This window comes from Notamacropus eugenii, chromosome 7 (genome assembly GCF_028372415.1).
Source record: "Notamacropus eugenii isolate mMacEug1 chromosome 7, mMacEug1.pri_v2, whole genome shotgun sequence".
NCBI classification, from domain to species: Eukaryota; Metazoa; Chordata; class Mammalia; order Diprotodontia; family Macropodidae; genus Notamacropus; species Notamacropus eugenii.
In genome coordinates, this window is record NC_092878.1 from 48,771,120 (window position 1) to 48,795,657 (window position 24,538).

The window sequence follows — 24,538 nt, forward strand, 5'->3', positions numbered from 1 at the left end:
CTGTTTTAAACTAGGTACATTGGAGTATGGGAAGAACGCTGGACCTGGATTCTGAAGATCTGTATTAGAGTCTTGTTTCTATTGGTTACCAGCTGTATTTTCCTCTGGACAGATTACAAATATTGAACTGAAAGTAACCTTAACATTTTAAGAAAATCACATTTTTATAATATATTTTAAAATTACATTACATATTATAATGTATACCATATATTATAATAAATTATATATATTACATTATACATTATAATGTATAATACAAAAATATGTAATATGTTATAATATGATATATTATGTAATTTTTTTATAATTCTGAACATTAAGAAAAAAATGAATATTTCTTTATAAAATGAAAAATAGAAAAAGAAGAATGCATGTGGTCATATGAATCAATCTAATCCAATAAATATTATTAAGCAAGTCACTGGGCTAGGAACTGGGGTTAAGAAGACAGAAATTGAATATAATTCCTACTTTTAATAGACTTAATTTCCATTGCATTGGATTGTAGGGGCTACAAATGAGATTAGAAATACAAGGTAATTTGAAGTGGATATGGATGTAGTTAGGGAGATCAGAAAAAGTTTGGCATAGGACATACATAGTTTATGAGCTAAGCCTTCAAGAACTTGAGGGATTTTAAAAGGTAAAAGTGAAGAGGGGGTCCAGTTCAGATATAGGAGGCAGGTTGTGCCAAGAATAGCAAAGATAGAATGCTAACAACAAATAGAATAGTTTGGAGGGGGAAAATGAAGTATTAAATAGACCTGGAAAAGTAAACTGGAGCTAGACTGTGAAGGGCTTTAAATGGCAACTTGAAGTGTGACTTTTATTTTAGAGGTCATAGGGATGTTTGGTGTGTTCAGGGAGGACTCTGGTGTGAGGGCTTGCTGAACCCTTTTCAGGACTGCTCATCCACCTTTGGTATCTACTTGTCAAACAACTCTCACCTGTGGCTCCAAGAAGCTATAGCATGAGCCATGGTCAAACCCTGCTAAGACCATCGGGGCAGATGGCTAAACCAGGTTGAGGGTAACCAACAGGCCTCATACACATTGCTAAGATGTCCCAAGCATATGAAGATTTCCCCCAGCAGAACAGTAGGATGAGAACAATTTGTTCCGATAGCCATGAAGGTGGTTGAAACAGGCACTGTGGAGCAATTAGGACCTGATCAGACATCAAAGACACCAAGGTCACACTAGCCATGGCCTTCACTTTTGTCCTGCCATCGGACTTCAATGATTCTGGAATGGAGAGCGAGGTGGACATCTTTGCATAGCTCTGTTTCACTTAAACCCAATTTGTAGACAGTCGATATGACTCATGATGTCATTGGCCTTCACAAGTTGACGTCACCCGTGATATCATTGGCCTTCTTTGAAAATGAAGGATGCATAGCAACAATGGGAAACTACCACAGGTAGCTGAGAAGGCACATGACATAAATAGATGTTAGGAGAATCAATTTGCAGCTATGAAAGATGTATTAGAAAGGGCAAAAACTGGAAAATAGGTGTCCAGTTAGATTGTTGCAGTATGCAATGTTCTGGAAGAAGAACTGAAAAATCTTGCTAGCTTATTGGAAACTCAGAGACATGAAGTCCAAGTGAGTAAATGGGGAAGGTGGGTGGAGAAGAAGGCTACCCAGCTTGGAGGCATGAAAAAGTCCAGCAGCCAGGGAGCAAAATGATATGAAGAGGTGAGTTTCAGAACAATAAGTTTCTGGAGATCATGAAGTATAGGAAGACAGCCAAGAAATGGTGGGGAAGTGACTTACCTAGGGTCATTAAGTTAGTAAGTGTTAAGCTGGGATTCAAACATAAGCCTCTCTTAAATTTGAGTTCAATCCTCTTTCATCTATAACTTACTTCTAATAGAACCTCTGAATTAGGAAAGTCATCGTTTCCAGTGCTTTCTTCCATGAACAAGATCCTTCATATCCTGCTGGAATGTTCTCCCTCCTCATCTCTGCCTCTTGGTTTCCTTAAAGTCCCAACTAAAATAATTTCATAGATGAGGAAATTGAGTCTTGAGGAAAATAAATAACTTGCCTTAGATCATACATGTAGGAAGAGGTTCATAAGAAAGATTTGAACCCAGCCAGAAGATTGAACAGAACTGTGGTTCTTTCCACTCTGGAATATAACCTCCTAAAGAGGCCTAAACATGATATTTGCTAGAAGATGGTAGGACCAGCACTGCCCCAGAAAGCTGCCTCTGTAGCTTTTACAGAGATGTAAGAGGGTGACCAGTGTGTGTGTGTTTGTCCTTCGTTGCTGAAGAAGACCATCAGAGAAATGATGACATGGCTTGCCCTTCACTTTGTTTTTGAGTGAGGTAGGGCTGTGCAGGTCACCAGCCTCACTTCTCCTCCAGAGCCATCTGAATCCAGTGACCAGATATTCATCAGGATGACTAGAGATGACCCAGGATGAGGCAATTGGGGTTAATGACTTGCCCAAAATCACACAACTAGTGAGTGCCAAGGGTCTGAGGTGAGATTTGAACTCCTGACTCCTGCACTGGTACTCTATCCACTGCACCACCTAGCTGCCCCTGGGTGACTGGTATGGACTAGGGGAATAGTCTCCTTATCATTATTTTGGTAGCCAATCTATCTAACACTTCCTAGGGGATTAACTTCCTTCAGTAACTACTTAATCCTCTTCCTTTACATATTTTTTTTTTAAATTGCCACCCTTCCCTCCCTATACTCCGTTAGAAACTTGTGATAACCTTGCATAAAACTTTTTTTTTTTTTGGTGGTTTTTCACTCATCAAGAGTGAGTAGATCTAAAGAGATCTAAATTTGGACTTTGACTTGTTATATGGGACTGAATCAGGGCAAACCACAAAGAAAAGATTTCACTCCTGAGACTCACAGCTTGTCTTGGATACCTCCCCCATTATGACAGCACAGTTTGTTCATCTGTATACTGGGTTGACAGTATAGAAAGTGTTTCTCACAGGACTGCTGGGATACAAGCAATATGTGAAATATTTTAGACCCTCCAAGATTCATCACCCTGGTCAGGAGAAGTCCTTCACCTTGTGTCAATTTATCATTCCGATGTTATTCCCAGCTATCCTGTCTGCTCCCTCAGTTGAGCTTTTCATCATCATTTCAATGACATTTGTTCATCCTTTGCTTTTGCAAGTAATTGTGTTTTGGACATGACTGTCTGGCAAGCTATGTGGCTTGGCTATGGGAGAGCTGGCAAAAGCCCAGCCTGCAGAAAACAGGCAGAGCTCTTGGGCTCAGAGAGGAAAAGAGTTTAGAAGTTACAAGATATCTGGGTACTTTGGGGGTAAGGAAATGGGGTCTCCCTGACCAGGGACTAAAGCAACTACTTTTAGAATACCTTCTCAGAAAAGCTCCCTGGTAATGGCAGTCTCCACGGTGGCAGGCACTTACTCTCTTTCTCTCCCCTGAGTCTGGACCTTTCCATGGCCATTTGTGTCTTTCTCATCTCCAGGGAAGATTATTGTAATTCTCTCCTAATTATGCTTCTCTTGAAATTAAACTGAAGGCTGATGCACAGGCAAGGCACAGCTGCCTGCCTTTATCTAGGACCAAGGGCGAAGAGATCAGCAGCACCCACTCTGTATGCTTGGTACCACACTAAGTCTGCTCACCAGGAAATGTTCTAAAGCAAGGAGATTTTGACTAAATTCTGGAAACAGAAATTCTAGCTCTTCTTTGATTTCGGTGAATCATCAGCTCACTCAAAGCTATCACTTTCTTTAGTTTATTTTAATTTACAAAAAAGAAACAATAACATTACCTCAATTGGTCAGTCAACTAGCATTTTTGAAAAAACCTACTGTACGCCAGGTACTGTATTCAGCCTGGGGAGGCAAAGAAAGGTAAAAGATAGTTCCTGCACTCAAGGACTCGCCCTCTAGTGAGGGAGTATCATTTAATCTCTTCACTGGATGACTTCTAAGGTCTCTTCCAGTTCTAAATCTTTGATCTCTTAGAAATAGTAGGGAAAGTGTCATCCCTCAAGCAAAAAACTCTTTTATAAATTCCCATGACCACTTTTCATCTTTATGTCATGACTTTTTTGGGAGAATTGGGGGTTAGGATGTTTTCTCTAAATATTGTACCTCTAGGGGTAGGGGACTTAGGGTGTAGAGTATTCTCTACATAATTCATATTTTGGTTCATTTTATTCACTACCTTTTTTTCCTCTCTTTGAAAAATCTTATTACAAAGATGGCTCACTAGACAAAAGAATGGGAAGGGATTTATTTGGAAATGAATGTGATATGTAAATGAAAAGTTATCACTAAAAAGAAAAAGATTGTACCTTTAGAATTCATGACTTTTTCTCTTTCACTTCTATAGTATGTACCTTTTCCCTATACATAATAAATGTACACCAAGTCCAATGAACCACGTAGCACATTTGAAAGCATCTAACCGACCTCCCCTTGAACTTCCTTCCCTCAGTGTCTACCCTGCTTTCCCCTGCCCCGTATATTGGGGAGATATTTTAGATTACAAACAATTTACAACTTAAGTGTGTTTATAGGTCCATGGTTTCATGTTTCTCAATTAGCCTGACATAGGGTTAAAGCATTAATCATTCTGTTTTCAACATCTCCATTTCATTCATCTTTCTGTCATCTGGCCCCTGACTCTTGGGAGTCTTTTTTTAGTTTTTCATAGTAGAGCTATAACTCGGAATTTTTCCTATCAGGGCAAGTAGCACAAAGTCCTCCCTCAATTCAAGCAAGGGTGATGGAGGGGGTCAGGTGGAGGGGAAGAAGCATAAATGGATACGGAGACCCGGGGAAGTATAATTAATATAACTGTTGAAGTAGTAGGGAGTGGTAGTACAGAGATAGACAGGCTGACTAAGAGTAGCTTTCTGCTTGAAATATTCTTGCTGACTAGGCAGAAATAATGTGCCATAGTGGAGAGTTAGCTGCCCATGAGTAGAGAAGACCAGAGTTCAAGTCTCATCTCAAGACACACACAGGTTATCTAGGGCAAATAGCTTCTTGGTGTCCTCAGGCAACTTGTTAAGTCTGTATTGCAGAGAAGGTGTCCCTCTGAATTGATTGATGAAGGCCCTCATTAGGATCTACCAGCAGTGATATGATCACAAATTTATAAAAACAAAATGAAATAGTCCGGTGCTAAGCTCTGTTGTTTCTGTGATATATAAGCATTATGTGTGTGCTGCAGCAAAGTCCCTATGCCTCTGCCTTGGTTATAGTGATGCAACTTATTTCCCCTACTTTCAAACCTGGCTGCTCTCTCTTGCCTCCTCCAGAAGTTGGAGGAGTAAAGTCTTTTTCATTCTGGATCCCCGATTATCCCTTGGCTGCAGTTTGAAACTGCTTTCCTCGCAGCCAAATAAAACCCAATTTACCAATATGTCCTAAGCTCTGTCTACAGTAATTCTCTGAATTATTGTGCTCAGTAGCTCTGCTCTATTCTGGGCATGTAGCATCCTGCTAAATTCTAACTCGATCCTTCAATTTCCACCATGGCTTTTTGGTTTGCCTCCTAATTAGTCTCCCTGCCTGAAGCCTCTCTCTGCTCTAATTTACCCACCCTACTACTGCCAATTTATTTTTCTAAAGTGCATGTTTGACCATGTCACTCCCCTACTCAATAAACTCCAATGGTTCCCGATTGCCTATGAGATCCAATTTAGTCTCCCGTTTGATTTTTAAAGCCCTTTACTTCATAGCCCCAACCAACCATAAAAACTTTGTTATATATTTTTCTCTGCACTCCACGATCCAGTCAAACATACCTTCTTGCTGTTCTGTTATATATCTCAAACAATCACTGGTTTCAGTCTCATTGCACTGGCTGTGCACATACTGCTGGAATGTGTTTCCTTCTTACCTCTTCGTCTCAGAATCCCTTATTTCCTTCAAAACTCTGTTCAAGTATCCCCTTCTACACAAAGCTTTTCCTGATCCTTCCCCCTCACCTCAGCTGCTTCCCCCCAAATTTGCTGTTCAGTGTTTTTTTCAATCATGTCTGATTCTTCACGACCCCATTTGAGGTTTTCTTGACAAAGATAGTGGAAAGATTACCCATTTCCTTCTGAAACTCATTTTACACATGAGGAACTGAGGCAAATGGGGTCAAGTCACATAGCTAGTAACTGTGTGAGGCAGATTTGAACTTAGGAAGAGGAGTCTTCCTGACTTCAGGTTCAGTATTCTATGCACTCTTACACCTAGCTGCTTTAAAATATAAGTATGTTTAACCATTGCATTACTTATCCGTGTGTCTTCGTTTAACTATAGGAACAAGAGAGAACAAATTTAGAGCTGCTTTATTTTGCTAGTGCAGTTTCTAGGTGGGGGTTCAGACCTAAAGAAAGAGTTTTTGGGTGGAGTCAAGATGGCGAGGTAGAGAGCTGCACCTACTCTAGCTCTCCCCCCACAGCCCATAAAATATCTGTAAAAAATGACCCTAAACAAATTCTAGAGCAGCAGAAGCCACAAAACAACAGAGTGACAGAGATTTTCAGCCCAGGACCGCCTGGAAGGTGGACAGGAATTGCACCAGGCTCAGAGTGGAGTGCAGCCCAGCCTAACCCTGCTGCATGAGCAGGCCTCAGGGGTAGAATTCCCCAGCAGCAGCTGCAGTTCCCAGATTGTTCAACCCACGAATGCCAAACACAACTTCAAAGATCCTGGGTAGAAAAGCTTTGGTAGCTCCCAGACCAGAGAGCAGATCAGGAGAGGAGTAAACTCCTCTCCCTTGATTGTGCCACCTTGGAGGAACTGAGAATTTACAGGTCCCCAGAGTATACCCTCCCCTTGACAAAGGACTCAAAAGTCAAGTAACTGGCTGGGAAAATGCCAAAAAAAAAGGAAAAAAAAAAGACCATCGAGGGTTACTTTCTTGGTGAACAGGTATTTTCTTTCATTCTTTTGGATGAGGAAGAACAATGCATACCATCAGAGGCCTCCAAAATAAATATGCAATGGTCTTATACCATGGAAGAGTTCAGAAAGGATTTTGAAAATCAAGTAAGAGAGGTGGAGGAAAAATTGGGAAGAGAAATGAGAGAGATGCAAGAAAAGCATGAGAAACAGGTCAACACCTTGCTAAAGGAGACCCAAAAAAATGCTGAAGAAAATAACACCTTCAAAAATAGGTTAACTCAATTGGCAAAAGAGGTTCAAAAAGCCAATGAGGAGAAGAATGCTTTAAAAAGCAGAATTAGCCAAATGGAAAAGGAGGTCCAAAAGCTCACTGAAGAAAATAGTTCTTTGGAATGGAGCAGATGGAAGCTAATGACTTTATGAGAAACCAAGAAATTACAAAACAAAGCCAAAAGAATGAAAAAATAGAAGACAAGGTGAAATATCTCATTAGAAAAACAACTGGCCTGGAAAATAGATTCAGGAGAGACAATTTAAAAATTATGGACCTACCTGAAAGCCATGATCAAAAAAAGAGCCTAGACATCATCTTTCATGAAATTATCAAGGAAAACTGCTCTGATATTCTAGAACCAGAGGCTAAAATAAATATTGAAAGAATCCCCTGATCACTTCCTGAAAAACATTCGAAAAGAGAAACTCCTAGGAACATTGTGGCCAAATTCCAAAGTAGTTAGAGAGATTATACACACATACTCACACATGCACACACACATATATAGACAGAGAGCACAGGGTGAATTGAATAGGAAGGATGATATCTAAAAAGATAAAATTAAGGGATGAGAGAGGACTATATTGGGAGGAGAAAGGGAGAAATGGAATGGGGCAAATTATCTCTTATAAAAGAGGCAATAAAAAAGACTTTTCAAAGGAGGGGAAAAAGAGGGAGATGAGAGGGAACTTGAAGGGAAAAGGGAAAAAAATGGGAAACTCTTATCACATTTGGCTTAAGGAGGGAATAACATGCTCACTCAATTTGGTATGAAAATCTATCTTACACTACAGGAAAGTGGTAAGGTGGGGATGGACAAGGTCAAAAGAGAGAATAGAATAAATGGGGGGCAGGATAAGATGGAGGGAAATATAGCTGTCTCATACAACATGACTATTATGGAAGTCTTTTGCAAAACCACACATCTATAGCCTATATTGAATTACTTGTCTTCTCAGTGGGGATGGGTGGGGAGGGAGGAAGGGAGATAAGTTGGAACTCAAAGTCTTAGGAATGAATCCTGAGAACTGTTTTTGCATACAACTGGGAAATAAGAAATACAGGTAATGGGGTATAGAAATCTACCTTGCCCTATAAGGAAAGAGAGACGATGGGGATGAGGGAGGAGTGTGATGGAAGGGAGGACAGATTGGGGGAAGGGATAATTAGAAAGGTTGGCATTTTGGGGTGGGGGGAGGGGAGAGATGGGGTGAAAATTTGGAACTCAAAATTTTGTGGAAATGAATGTTGAAAACAAAAGAAATAAACATAAAAAAACACAAATTAAAACAATAAAAATAAAGTGAAAAAAGAAAGAGTTATTGATTTCTTTTTTTTTTTCTTTTCTAAGTTAGAGGGAACACTACTCTAAGGACCTCTCTCTATGCAATGAATAAGCCAGTAGATTGACTGGTGAGGGGTTAGGGAAGCTCACTGTAACTAGATTTGCCGGTATTAGAGGCAGGGCTTTCACTACTTTCTTTCTCATTATTATCACGTGACCAAATTTAAAAGGAAAACCACTCTACCAGAGGGGAGGAGGCAATGGAAAATCACACCTGAGAGAAGTCCAGAGAATAGTTGGGGAGAAAATAGCTCCTGTCACACATAAGGGTGGCTTAGAAAGAATCCATTCTCACTTGCTCAATATAATATCCCTCCCCCATCCCCACCTCTGCTAGATAAAAATTGTTTTTTCCAGGAGAGTTTTGAGGAGGAAAGAGATCATTTTTTTCTAAGAGAAGGGAAGAGACAAGGAGAGAAAGAAGGGAAGTGTTCCTAGGGCTGAAATGTTTTTCTTTCCAAATTCCATTCTCCTAAGAATTTGAATTACTGCAGGAAACATAAAATAATAACTTGAGTATCAGCAGCATTTATCCATTAATGTGTATTTAGTGATTACAGGGTGTCAAGCTCCAAGTGTTACCAATACCATGCCAAATGTCTGGGGAAAAGGTGAAAAAATACACTGAATTATATTGGCTGCCTGGGCATTCAATGTTTGGGTTCTTGTGAATGAAACATTTGGACTCTGGACTAGATTTTGCTTTTCATTTTGTTAGATTTCAGAGACCCCAAACTAGGAATAGCTGGAGGAACTCAAGCCTAAGCTGTTTATACCTTGGAATGATTGTGTTTTGTCTTTCATATTGTTGTTTAAGGTGGGAGGGGGGGGTGGTAGGGCAGTGAGGGAATAGTGAGACTAGATAGGAATGTGAGGTGATATCTCCTCTAGAATGCTCTCTGAAGAGCACAGCCCTTAGTGGACAGATTGCTTTATGTGCTAAAAATGCCACATCATAAAACTCTTAAAATGTGTGGTCAGCATCCCATAGCCTGTAGCAGCTGTCAATCTGTTCAGAGTTCCAAATGACCTTTGAAAGGTTTGGGGCCCCCTACTTGGCTCCAACCTGGGGGCTGTGCAGAAATGTCAATCAGCTAAAATAAACCTGTGAGTGAGTATGGTGCCTAACTTGAAAATTGTTCGTCTTTGAACTTGATCAGCAAAAGGTCATACAGAAATAAAAAGCTGATAGTTGTGTAGCCCTGTATTCTCTGAAAAGGGTTTCCTTGGTGAGCCTCTGTATTTTCTTACTGGTTAATATTCACAGGAACAGAACAGACTATAATGAATCATCTTTCCCTGTCTTCTTATTGGGTTCATCCAAGCAAGCCTTCCCACTGAGTCTCCATAATGTGCTGATTAGGTGCCCAGGGCTCCAATACAAGATGCCAGCCTTCCAGGGTAGCACCTTTCAGAGGAAGGGGGAGGAGAAGGTGTTATTCCATACTGTTTGCTACTCCATCAGATCAAAGCATCCAATTTTCTGCCCTCATTTTATCCCATTTCTAAGGAGTTAAGCGCGTTGTGGAGGGAGTCCTGACATTGAGACAAATGAGCCCTTCCAGCCTTTTCTGGCTGGCTGCATAGTTTTGCTCTTCTGAGACAGGGTTATTAATGCAAAATTGTTCCCAGGCAAGACACCCAACTCCCATCTTCAACTGCAACCAAAACTTTAAAGACAGGAAAGAAAAAGTAATGAGTTCTAAGAATACTTCTATTTCTAACAGCAGCTTATCCCTCTACTTTTCTCCTTCCCACTCACCTAGACAGTCATAACTAAGACAGGGCAACTGAGATTTCTTGTTCTAGGGCATCAATATATAGGAGGCATGGATAGCACCTAGGCTTCTTGAACATAGAAACAACTGAATTGAGCACCGAATTAGCAAAAAGAGTTAAGCTAAGACGCCTTCTTTCTATTCTCTTCCAGGTAAGTTCCTGCTTTACCCTGCTCTCACCAGTAGAGTAGTGGCCTCACTTGATCTCTTCCCATGGTGGTCAATGTCCTAGGATCTTGGTCTCCTCCAACCTGATTGTATTTGTTTCTAAAGGTTGATTTTTTTTTTCAGGCTACTTGTAAAGCTTGCCAGAGGTGTGAAAAAGTGCTAAGACAAAAACTAACTCAATTAAACTCAGGACTATTGCCTCCACTACCTCCCCCAGACCTCCTCTCCCTCCCCCATCCCACCCCCTTCAGTCACTTTGTGTGTGTGTGTGTGTGTGTGTGTGTGTGTGTGTGTTCATCTTTCATTGTCGAAGAAGACCATGCCATCAGAGAAATGATGACATGACTTGCACTTGACGTTGTTTTGAGTGAGGGAGGGCTGTGCAGGTCACCAGCCTCACTTCTCCTCCAGAGCCATCTGAGTCCAGTGACCAGATATTCATCAGGATGACTGGAGATGATGACCCAGGATGAGGCAATTGGGGTTAAGTGACTTGCCCAAGGTCACAAAACTAGTGAGTGTCAAGTGTCTGAGGGGAGATTTGAACTCAGGTCCTCCTGACTCCTGCACTGGTGCTCTATCCACTGCACCACCTAGCTGCCCTGAATGTGTAACATAATTCAGAGTTCTGTCATCAAAACAGGATCTTAAGGTCAAAGGAACAATGATGTCACAGTTGAGTCCTAGGAAGTACTGCCAGGAACTCAGAGCCTGAATTATTGAGTTAGGTAAAATAGGAAGGGCCAGACTTTGCCTTCTAGACCCAGAGACGCAGCCATTGGTGGGGAAGGGGCCAGGGCCAGGGCCAGGGGTAGGAACCGTGTAAGGTTGGAAGCACCCAAGAAATATTATCTTAAAAGCAGACAGTTCTCATTTTTAAGGATGTCTGGTGAGAGAATTGGGAAATGTCATGGCCTTCTGCAAAAACCTAAGCTGGGGAAAAGTCCCTCTGAGGGAGGCTGCTGGAATGAGTGCATCTTTATTTTTAAAGAAGTGAAACCTCAACATTGGGGTGAAGGGGGAGAAAAGCCAGAATGGCCTGCCTGCATCTTGAAGAAGGATTCTCCTGCCTATACTCTCACCTCCCTTCAGCGCAAACCCCTGCCTCTCTGCCCCTGCAAATCGTGATAGGGGCAACTTGACTTTGTAGCAATAAAATGCTAGAGTGCCATAAACTGGCTCAGTTCAGTTGTAAAACAGTAGGAGGAAATGGGGAGAAAGTAGAAGAGGAAGAGTTCAAAATTACCAAGGGAACTCTAAATTGCACCATAAAACTGGGTGGCAAACCCAGTCCAAGGGTTAAAAACAAGCTTCTCTTCCAAAGTTTCTATGGCAACTAGATGAATCTACAGTGATAGTGCCATTAATGAAACATTTCTGCTGCACCAACAGGCAACATGAGACAATAAGTAATGAGGACTGACTTCAGGCAAACCTTCCAACGCTTTTTGGGATATAGCTTTTTCTCCCTTAGCTAACTTTCTTTAAGAAAGGACAAGATAGGAACTTAATAGAAACTTGTGGAAACTGATCACAACCTAGCAGAACCTGGGCTATATTCAAAGACTCTGGAAATAATATTGGTGACTGTCCAGTTCTCTTTGGAAGGAGGAGAAACCTTCCTCCCACTCTGAAAAAGTTTGGATGGCCATAACATGTTCACTTAGATATTTCTAATAAATGTCCAATTTCTATCCACTAGGGCTTATCTCCTTGGAAATCTTTCCTTGATTTTCCCTCCCACCTTCTGTACAAAAGGAATTTGTCCCTCCTCTGAACCCCTGAACGTGCCTTGTTCCTCCCTCATCATCTTTTCACATTCTGTCTTATAATAATTATTTGTTTACTTGTCTCATATATCTCTGAGGATATGAGCTTCATAAGGGCAGGCACTGGGTCTTCATTATTTTGGTTATATTCAAAGTATGCACCACAGTGTCTTGGACATTATGGTCATCAAGTCATTGTTCTTTGAATTTAATAGAAAGAAAATTGGGTACTTGTCTCATATCCCTCCTAGAAAATGAGCTCCGTAAGGAGAGGCACTGTCTTTATTATTTTGGGTATACTCAGTGTCCACCACAGTGCCTTATACATCATAGTTGTCTAGTTATTATTGTTTGAATTAAATAGAAAGATATTTGTGAAAGCCTCATTTTAATTCTAGACAAGTATGAACTCATTTTAGTGAGGTTGTTCAGGATGATAGTATTGTAAATAAATATTTTCTGTTCTTAATTTTCTCAGGTCCTTTCCAGTTTTAAAATTCTGCTTTCCCTTTGGAGTCCCCAGAATCAAGTATTTTGTGTGTGCATATATATACATATGAGTGTTATGTGCACATATATACATGTTTATATATGTGTACACAACATACACATATACATTCAATACACATAAGTATACATGTGTGTACATATACATATGTGTAAGTATATAACATTAAAAACCTCTACGTAGAGCATCCATTCCCTTTTCCACTAGTCATAGGGTCTGGGGGAAGCTAGGTGGTACAGTGGATAGAGCACCAGTGCAGGAGTCAGGAGGACCTGAGTTCAAATCTCACCTCAGACACTTGACTCTCACTAGCTGTGTGACCTTGGGCAAGTCACTTAACCCCAACTGCCTCATCCTGGGTCATCTCTAGTCATCCTGATGAATATCTGGTCACTGGACTCAGATTGTTCTGGAGGAGAAGTGAGGCTGGTGACCTGCACAGCCCTCCCTCACTATAAAACAAAGTCAAGTGCAAGTCATGTCATTATTTCTCTGATGGCATGGTCTTCTTCGGCAACGAAGGACAAACACACGCATAGGGTCCAGCCTGGGTTGATTTAGGGAAGGGAATGAGCTCTCGTAAGAGAGATTAGGGATCCTTTGGTTTGTTAAACCTCATTAAACCTGCCACCCCAGCCACAAATTATTTAAAGCTTTCGTTTAGGGTCAAGGTGAGAATTTCCTTAGAAGGATAATCAAAAAGTTACTCAGTGTACAATGTGAAGCAGATATAGGATAAGTATTTATTTCCTATATCCAAAAGAAATGATAAACAATAAAAGATTAATTTATGTGCATTAATATGCAGTAACTTTGTTTATATCTAATGCCACAGTTTGCCAGAAGATTGATAATTAAACCTCATCAGAATATAAAGTAGTTTGTGGAATTTCTAATTAGGTATTTTATATTTCACCTAGGCTTCACACTGTCTAAACAACTTCTGGTATATGTCAAGCTTTGGTCAGTTCTCTTGTCTGTGTCCTTCCTCTACGATACAGAAGCTACCCTTGCTATCAGCTGGGTCTGCTCATTAGGACCAGAGCCTTCACATCTCTTGAACTCACAAGATCTGACTATATCCTCTTGAAATATCCACTGGACATATCCACGTCAAGGCTAATGTTTGTGTGGTGTAGAGAAGTGCCACATTTGGAGTCAAGAAGACCCCAGTCTGTGATCCAACTGTTCTGGAGAGCAATTTGGAACTTTGCCCAAAGGGCTATAAAACCACATATCCTTTGATCCAGTGATACTAGTCTACTAGGTCTACATCCCAATAACATTTTTTAAAAAGGGGAAAGGACTTATTTGTACAAAAATACTTATAGCAGCTCTTTTTTGTGGTGGCTAAGAATTGGAAATCAATGGGATGCCCATCAGTTGGGGAATGGCTAAAGAACCTATAGTATATGATTGTAATGGAATGTTATTGTGCTGTAAGAAATGAAAAAAATAAATTATACTTATTATTATGAAAAAATGACAAGCAAGATGATTTCAGAAAAACTTGGGAAGACTTATATGAATTGATATAAAACGAAATGAGCAGAACCTGAATGTTGTACACGGTAACAGCAATATTGTTTGATGAAGAATTGTGAATGACTTACCTATTCTCAGCAATATAGTGACTCAGGACAGTCCCAAAGGACTGATGATGAAACACACTATCTGCCTCCAGAGAAAGAACTGATATTTGTAGAATACAGATGGTAGCATGCTATTTTTTCCTTCCTTCCTTCCTTCTTTCCTTCCTCCCCCCCTCTTTCTTTCCTTCTTTTTCTTTTATTTGTATTGTCTTGTACAAAATGACTAATGTGGAAATGTTTTACATGAGCACAAAAAAAAAAAAAAGACCTCAGTTTGAATCCTGCTTTGGACACTTAGCTGTATGATTCTGGGCAAGGTATTTAACTTCTCTCAGACCCAGTTCCCCTATCTGTAAAATGAGGAAAATGATAGTACCTACTTCACAGGGCTGTTCTGAGAATCAAATTATATTATATATCTATATACATATACATACATATATACACATATGCATACATATATACATATCTCTATCTTTGAAAACTTCAAAGTGCTACAGCAATGTTAGCTACTATTATTGTTACTCAGGAAAGGAAACACAAAGCCAGAGGCCAAGATAAAAGTTTAATGTAGTGGGAATCCATATTTGACGTGAGAGTGATGGCAAAGTGAGTAGGAAGAGGATATCCCATTTCCTTAACTCCCTTAGATAATTTAGAGACAGAGGATATTACTTGCCACACAGGATAGTAGAAATAAGAGAGGTCCAGCCAGAAAACTGCCTCTCCCTGTCTCTCCATTTAAAAGGCCCATTCTGTCATGAGCTCCTCTGGCTCAACAATGAGGCTATCACTTTATCATCTCAACACACCCAAACGTTTAGTCTCCATGTCCCTAGAGAGTCCCTGGAAGTTTTCAGGGGAGCTCTAAGTTCATGTTCTTCATCTAAGGCCTATGAACTTTTTTTAAAAAAATTGATAACTATTTTAATATACTTTGTTTCTCTTCTGAACTCAAAATTTTCTCCTTTAAAAACATTATTCTGAGAAGGGATCCACGGGGTTCACTAGACTGCCAAAGGTTTTCATGACACAGAAAAGGTTAGGAACTAGACTAGATGATCTTGAGATACAATGATCCAAATGTTTTAATTAACTTTGTTTTTGCCTCGATCTAGAACAGTGATTTGTCCATAGTAAGATCTTAAGAAATGGTTGACCAAAACTGACAGCAGTATATACATAGAGAGTACATACATACATACATACACACACATACACACACTATGCATATACCAGACAGTGCATGCATACAGTTCAAGCCATATGAAAGGCTGAGGCTGGTGGATTTCTTGAGCTTGAGAATTCTGGGCTGCGTATATTAGCATTAATATGGCCAACTGTCTCTTCCCCTTCCTAATGGGGGCCAGGTTGACTAAGGAGGGAGGAGATGGACCCAGGTAAGAACGGAGCAGGTCAAACCTCATGTGCTGATCAGATTGGAATCAGGTCACTGAATAGCCTTTGTCCTTCCAAATGGCAAGATAAGGAGAAGGAAGGGGTGGAAAAAAGGAAAAGGGACAGCAAAGGAGCTAAGAGATCTGAGTTACAAATCTCCCCTTGTTCCTGCGGCTCCTGGAAGAACACACTGAAAGCATGAGAATGTTCTAAGACCTGAAAAGAAGGTGACTTGGTAAAGGGTTGGCTTGCCCCAAAAATCCAGGAAGAAAGATGAGTCTCCAGACAGATATTTACCTTTTTTTTTTTTTTAACAGAGTTTCAATGTCTTTGTTAAGACGATCTCTTGGGATTTTGTGAAGTGTATGTTCAGGAGTTCAGGAAGGTTTTCTACATTCTCTAGCCCCCTCCTCCTCAGCACATGGAGTTGACAACCAGCAATTGTAAAATCCAGTCATGTCACTCTTTTATACTTGATGTGACATAAAGCAGGTGATATTAAGTTCTTTTGGCTTGCTGAGAAACTTACAGTATTCTTGCTCTATTGTGTAGTATTTTGGAGAGCACATGTCTCCGCGAATATTAGTTGTCATTCAGGGTATTCCACCTAGACTGGAATTTTTCTCAGTACTGGAGAGTATAAAAGGTGACATCAATTCCCAAGATCTGGGGTCCAAAGGGTCCCTACTACTAACATAAAATGCCCCAGCTCAAACACATGTAATTGTGATGACAGCTCTCATTCATTGCTTTGGGATTGAGCCAATCCTGCCGTGCCAGGACTTCCAGATTGTGTTTCCTGTGGAAACTGGGGCCCTACATACTAGTGCATGCTGTACCTTCCTTCTGCAAGTCTCCATAAACTACCAATAATGGTGAACAAAGAGGTCACCAGTGAATTTCCTTTATTTATTCATTCTCTTAAAAATATTTATTTGGTACCTACTATTCAAAACAATTCTCTGTGGTAATCACTGAAAAATAAGAAAGCTTCATCTTAAAACCATTTTAAAATTCACTGAAAAGCAAATGCTTTCACAGATGATGCCTGCCAAATGGAAGACCAATCTGTTGAGAAAAATTAAGGTTAATTGCTAACTTTTCAGCACAGAATTCTCCTAAATCAAAACTACAAATGTAATAGCATTGACTCATGCAAATAATTTAGTAGGCACCCATTTTATATGCTGTGTTGGGTGCTATGAGGGATAGTCATTTAACAATGATCATTAGTACTTACTGGGTATAGATCTTCATGCCAAGTTCTGGGAGTGATATAAAGTCTAAGGTAGAATATCATCCCTGCCCTCATGGAGCTTTTAGCTTAGGCATACAAAGTCACGAAACATTCAACAAGCATGTATCATGTACCTGCTATGTAAGATGTATAAATTTAAATATCTCCATTCCAAATGGTCCTACGGTCTATGACAGACCTGTGGTAGAGCCTTTCGAGCTCATATTGTCTGATCAGCCACAGTCAGTACTTTGACTTCCAATAGTTTTTGGTCATTTTGGTCCTCTTTGACAACAAAGGACAACGATTACCTTGTACCAGGTAAGGTGTTAGGCAATAGGGATACAAATACAAAAAATAAAACCATCTCAAGTAACTTACATTCTAATAGGGAAACAACAAATATTTTTACCTGCAGATACTTGCCCATGCATAATAAAGTCACCAAGTATGTACTGAAAACCTGCTAGGTGCAAGTTATCATGCTGGGGGCTTCCAGGGTGAGGATCTATGCTAGGCACTCTGTAAGGAATACCAAGAAATAGAAGGTGCCTCCCTTACCTGTTAAAGTCTAGAAGTTTGCAATCCAGATTCAGAGACAAAAGCCACATCTCATGTGAAAAATTAAATACTGAAACAAGGCATTACAGTGTAAATGCCAAATGAGTGCCATGGATGATACATGCTCTGGGAGTTCAGAGCAACGATTCAGAGCAGGAATCATTATGGGCTGCAGTGGGCTGGGAAGCTTTGAGGAGAAACTGATACCTGAGCAGGGGCATAGGGTGGGACATGAAAGATGAAAAGAATTTGGGTTGGGCTGGAGAATGCGAGAGTATGTCTCAGGTATCCTCTGCCATAGAACACCACTACTGGGCTGAGTTTGGCAGTATGTAGAGTACTTAACATAGGTTTATGTGTGTGGAAACTGTTGACTAGGAGGGCAAGGGAAGCAAGCACAGCATAGGTGGTCATGCCAGGAAAGACTAAGTAAAAATGTGATCTTAGGTTACATTACAGTGAGCATACATCAAGGAATAACGTGATAGTTTTGCTATGTTACGTCCTGCAAAATTCATCTAGAATACTGAGTTTAGTTCTGGGAAGCATAGTTTAGGAAAGATATTCATACCTAGAGAGAATCCAGAAGAGGGCAACAGAATGGGGAAGTTTCTGCCATTTGAAGGTCAGTTGAAGGAAATTGGGATGGTTAGCCTGGAGAAGAGAAGGTTTTGGGAAGTTGGGGGTGGGGAGCACAAGGGGAATCCTTTAAGTATATGAAGGGCTGTCAGGTATAAGAGGCGCTAGGCTTTTTTTCTTTGGTTCCAAAGAGAAGAACTGGCAGCAAGGAGTGAATGCTGCAAAAATGGAAATTTAGGCTTGTTGTCAGGAAAAACTTTCTCCCTTTTCGAGCTCTCTAAAAATGGAATGGAATGTCTCTGGAGGCTGAAGGACCCTTTGTCAGGTATGCTTTAGTGGGAATTCTTTTTTGGCTATGGAGTGGATTAGATAGTTGAGAAGTCCTTTTCAACTCCTGAATTTATGAGTTCTGTGATTCTGTGTTTTCAACTGCCCTTGACCTTTTTTTTAAAGTTTTGCTAGCATATCTGTGAATGCATGTAATGCTTGATCATTGAGAGATTTTAAGTTTTTCATCTATAGTGCGCTAGATACCTCATGAGTTGCAAAGGGGTCGAAGGAATATTCTCTGCCCTCAAGGAACTTACAATCATCTCCTTCTTTGGTTTATCATTATGTGCTTCCTTCACGCTGGTCAATTCCAGGCAGTGCACTAAAATTTAAAAGAAGGAAACAAACGTTTATTAAGAACCTACACCATGCCAAGAACTTTATAAATATTATCTCATTTTAGCACTATGACAATTCTGTGAAGTATATACTATTATTACATTATTTTACAGTTGAGAATATGGAGGCAGACAGGAGCTAAGTGACTTGCCCAGGGTCACACAGTTAGTAAATGTACAGGACTAGATTTGAAGTGAGGTCTTCCTGACTTCAGGCCCTGTGCCCTATTTCACTATTGTCACCTAGATAAAATAGCAAGCCAAAATACTGCCTTTTTGTTGATTTGATGATAGGGGTTTTTTTTCATGATAACTATAAAAACTCCAGAGTATTACTTGCAATTATTTTATTTTCACTGTATTCTCAGAAATACAACCACAAATTTTGGTGCATGGGACAAATTCATTAGAGTGGGAGAACCTGGAGGATACTGTCTTAGGTGAGTTTAGGACTCTAGCTACGCCATTCAACCCCAAAGAAGAGGGGAAGAGAGGAGAATGGCAAGTGAGAGGGGGTACACACTGAGGAGGATTAAGGAAGGTTCCTCATAATGAAACAAAGGGCCCAGGAGAGGAGGGAGGATATTGTGGTTTAGAAAGGAATGGGGCAGGTAGAAATCTGTTAAACCATGGATTACAGTTCTGTATAGTTCCATACTCATATTTTTTCATTTACCTATATTATTTCTTATACTCCTTTGTAACTCTTACAGTGCTTGAGATGCTCAAGAAGGAAAACTTGAAACCTCTGAAAGGAGAGGCATTTCACCCATTCTCATACATGTTGGCTAAACCGCAATAATAAAGGAAACCATAAGGTCACAGAATCTTAGCCCCTGAAGAGGCATGAACAGTGATGTTACTGTCCAGTCATTTTTTAATCATGTCCAACCTTTTCTAATTCCATTCATGGTTTTCTCAGTAAAGAGGCTGGAGTGGTTTGCCATTTCCTTCTCCAACTCATATTACAGAGGAGGAAACTGACGTAAACAGTTAAATGACTTATTTAGGATGACACAGCTAGTAAGTGCCTGAGGCTGGATTTTCCTCATGTCAGACTCAGCACTCAATCTACTGTACCACCTCGCTGCCCTGGTAGTAATCTAGTCCATTGCAATAATTGGATTCACATGAGTACCAACTTGGGAGTAAGGAAATTAAATTCAGATTCTGTCTTTGCCATGTATCAGTCTCCCACTATCACCCTGCCTCAGTCTCCCCAGTGTTTGTCTGGTATTAGAGCATCCTTGTAAGGCTTAAGGGGCTCATGTTCATAAGAACATTTGAGGTTTTCATAGGCTGTGTACAAAATGCCCGTGTTGTAAAATGTACTGCCCTGCTCTTGTTTCCAATATTCTAGTGATATTAGGCCTAGAGTGAGTCTCCTCTATGCCTGTAATATTGTAGAGGAATAGGGAGAGGGAAGGAGTAGAGAAAGTGATAAATTTCTAGGTTTTCTAATGAGAGCACAAACTTTTGCTGGGGGGAAGAGGGGTTGAAAATGAAAAGGGGAGATTCTGCAGATGGAAAGGTTTCCTAATCCCTTCCCCAAGCCCTTTAGGCCCAGAACAGTTTCACTATGTAGTTGAGACAGTGCCCAAGAAAACAGCACTGTCCTACAGTTGTATTTACTTCTTTATTGGGATAAATGGTGACATTTGGTGTAATGGTGGGACACATGTCAGCTTGAACAATGGCCTTGCTGTGAAGAGAACCCAGTGTGGCAGGCAGAAGCTGCAAAGGACACCAGACGGATACAGTATTAAATTGGATCTGGCCATTGAAACGAAGCCCTTATTTCACAGGTTTAGATAGGCAAAGCTCATACACAAGTCAGCTTTCACATCTGCCAGCAGAAATTTCAGGCAGGGTTGCACAGGCCATTAGGGTTCCCTGGGAAGACAAAGGGAAAAAACCAGAGTACCAGAAAATTATTATTTTTCAAAACAGTTTTTTAAAGGTCTGGCAAGACTGTCTCTTTACCAAAGAGACAAAAATCATCAAATAAGTCCATGGTGCCCTTGGCAGTGCAATGGTTCTGACTGTATGGATTTATTTAAAAAGACCTTGTGAAGGCAGAAAGAATTTTCATCCCCCATGGCTTGGAATGTCTTTTTAGAAGCTGGAAGGTGGCATTTCCTTTCTTAATTACCCTTCTAATTTCAGTGGTTTGTTGCTTTACCAGTCAGGTTACTTTCCCAAGATGGTTTCCATGCCCTATTTTCATGACTCAGCTGAAAGTGAACAAGACCCCATTGTCCTCTTCCTTGTTGTAACCCCTCCCTCAGTGACAAGGTCTGTATAACTCTCAGAAGGAAGGCTGTTATCAAAAGCGGCTGCTATGGAAACCTGAGCAAGGCCTCATGTCCTTTCCTCTTGAACCCTAAACTTCATGCTGGAAATATTTTAAACAGTACAGATATGTACCAGTCTGTTCACTCTGTTTTGTTTTTCATCCTAAATCAGCTTTGCAAATAAACTTGTTCCTTTGCCCAATGTTAATAGTTAGGTTACTACAAAGGAAGATTTCTCTTTCACTATTTTTCTGTGTTCTGACTTTGCAGAAGGCAAGAGGGTCTAGGTTAGTTATTTTAAAAAAGACTTTAGTAGGTTAAAAAGTTTTTGTATCATCTTCTCCCCAAAGAATGGGCAGCTAGGTGGTGAATTGGATAGAGCATTGGGCCTGGAGTCAGGGAGATGAGTTCAAATATGGCTTCAGACACTTACTAGCTGTGTAATCCTGGGCAAGTCATTTAACTCCTGGTTGTCTCACTTTCCTCATCTGTAAAATGAGCTGGAGAAGGTAATGGCCAACCATTCCAGTATCTTTGCTAAGAAAACCCCAAATGTGGTCACAAAGAGTTGGACATGACTGAAACAACTGAATAACAACAGTCCCCGAAGGAACTATAGTTGGATATGATGATATAGACCTGAAAAGCTGGTGATCTCTTAAGCCTGGGAGTTCTGAGCTGTAAAGGACAAAGATTACAGGTTCATGCTAAATCTGGCACCAATATGGTGAGCCCCTATAAGTAGAGGGCCACCAGGTTGCCTAAGAATTGGAAATAGGGCAGGCTAAAACTCTCATGCTGATCAGTAGTGGGATTGGGCCCATGAATAGCTGTTGTATTTGTAGGCTGGTTGAGATAGAGAGACCCAAAGGAAGAAGAGAGAGGAGGAGAATGACTGAACAAGTTGAGGTATATGAATATAATGGAATACTATTGTGCTATAAAAAATGATGAGCAGGCAGACTTCAGAAAAACTTGGAAAGACTTGTATGAACTGATGCTGAGTGAAGTGAGCAGAACCAGGAGAACATTGTACACAGTTATAGCCACCCTGGATGATGACTAACTTTGATAAACTTGGCTCTTCTCAACAATGCAAAGTTCTAAGACAGCTTCAAAGACGTTGTGATAGAAAATGCTGTCCGCATCCAGAGAAAGAATTGAGTCTGAATGCAGATGGAAGTGTACTATTTGCTCTCTTTCTCTGTTTTGTTTTGTTTTTCTTTCTTTTTCCATTGGTTATAATTCTTCTTTACAACATGCCTAATGTGAAAATGTGTTTAATATGAATATACAGGTAAAGCCTATATTGGGGGGAGGGGAAAGAGGGGGGAAATTTAAAACTTAAAAGCTTGTGGAATGGAATGTTGTAAACTAAAAATGAACAAATTAGAACACTAATTCATTGTTAGTGGAGCTGCGAGCGCATCCAACCATTCTGGAGAGCAATTTGGAACTATGCCCAAAGGGCTACAAAAATGTGCATACCCTTTGACCCAGCAATAGCGCTACTAGGACTGTATCCCCAAGAGATCATAAAAATGGGAAAGGGTCCCACATGTACGAACATATTTATAGCAGCACTTTTTGTAGTTGCCAAAAACTGGAAGTCAAGGGGATGTCCATCAATTGGGGAATGGCTGAATAAATTATGGTATATGAATGTAATGGAGTACTATTGTGCCATAAGAAATGATGAACAAGAAGACTTCAGAGAGGCCTGGAAGGACTTATATGACCTGATGCTGAGTGAAAGGAGCAGAACCAGGAGAACTTTGTGCACAGCAATGACCACAGTGTGCAAGAGTTTTTTCTGGTAGACTTGGAATTTCGTAATAACGCAAGAACTTCTTTAAAAAAAAAAAAATCCCAATGGTGGTTCTCAAGGCAAAATGCCTTCCACACTCAGAGAAAGAAATATGGAAGTCATTCGCAAAAAGTAGCAGATCATGTTTGTGTTTGTGTATGTGTTTGTGTATCATGTTTTGATTTGTTATATGATTTCTTTCATTTATTTTAGTCTGACTACATAGCATGACTATAGTGAAAATATACTCAATAGGAAAGTATATGCAGAACCTATACAGAATTGTATGCAGTCGTGGGGAGGGAGGGGGGTAGTGGGGGGTAGGTGAGGGGGGGATAAAATCTCAATTGTATGGCAGTGATTGTTAAACATTAAAAAATAATTTTAAAAAATGAACAAATTAAAAAAAAATTACATCAAAAAATGTTTTTAAAAAAAAGAAGAGAAGGAGGAGGTAGTGATGATGAGGAAGATGATGTATGTGTTTATGAGAAAAGAGGAAGTAGCATTATGTCCTAGAAAGACCAATGAACTGAGAGCCAATAGACCTGGGTTCTAGTCCTAGGCTTTTCACAAAGCCAAGCAAGTATGATTCAGGAGAAAGAATAGATGTAGAATCAAGTCATCTAAGTTGTAATCCAATCTTGGTCATACATTTACCTGTAAAGCCTCAGATAAATCATATCACCTCTCTCAACCTTAGTTTTCTCATCTCTAAAATAAGAAGTTTGTGTTAGATGGACACTAAGTTATCTTCCAGTTCTTAATCTGTGATCCTATGGACCTGAGTCAGTTTGCATTAGACCCGCAATAGTCAGTGGACAGAGTACTGGACCAGGAGTCAGGAAGACCTCAGTTCGATTCAGCCTCAGTCACTTATTAGCTTTGTGACCCAGGGTAAGTCACTTAACCTGTTTTCTCAACTGTAAAATGGGAATCATAATGGTCCCTACTTCCCAGGGTTGTTGTGAGAATAAAATGAGCTAATATTTGCAAGACTCTTAGCTGAGTACCTGGTGCCTAGGATGTGCTATCTAAATATTATTATTGTTGGTATTATTAAGCTTTGGGGAGAAGTCAGTTTTCTCATCAGCAAAATGGAGAGGTTATGTTATATGATCCTTACATTCCTTAATCTAGACATCACACCTTTACCTCCAGTCTCTGGGTACCTTTGGAAACCCTGGGATAGCACTGACTTTTGTATGCATATTTTGTATGAGTTTTTCCCTCCACCCCTGTCCTTTTAGACACCAGATTGATAATTAAAAGAACATTGGTGATACACGAAGAAAGGCGTGTGCATTCTCACAGGAGCTCATTCTGAATTCTCTACAGAGGTAGAACACCAATGTTTCATATTGATTCTTGCCCACTTAGTGCTTGATGGTTCCCCTTCCTTGTTTAGAATATGTTGTATCCTAAGGCTCTAAAAGAGAAGGAGGCTTGACTGCCAATATTTTGTAGCTTATAAATCTTGTCTCAATGAAACATGTACTGCAGTATTTATAATGTTCGGATTAAACATTATACATGATTCATGTGTTCTTGTACTTTATTCCAACAATGACCATAGCCATCTGTCAGTTATTTCTCCAAAGAAGAGCCATCCTTTAAAGGAGTGTGGTCCTGAGGGGGTGGTGTGGGGAGTCCCAGGCTAGGCTCTCTCTTATCACTTGCAGAATTGTCA

At 40.2% G+C, this 24,538-nt stretch overlaps 1 long non-coding RNA gene across 1 annotated transcript in view; it reads right to left on the reverse strand.

Annotated features, from left to right (window-relative positions):
• LOC140513194 (uncharacterized) overlaps positions 1 to 24,538 on the reverse strand; it is a 56,471-nt gene that overhangs the window by 18,260 nt on the left and 13,673 nt on the right. The window contains exon 3 of the long non-coding RNA XR_011970110.1: positions 18,667 to 18,731. This is a non-coding gene — a long non-coding RNA (uncharacterized lncRNA). The remainder of the gene's footprint in view (positions 1 to 18,666; positions 18,732 to 24,538) is intronic.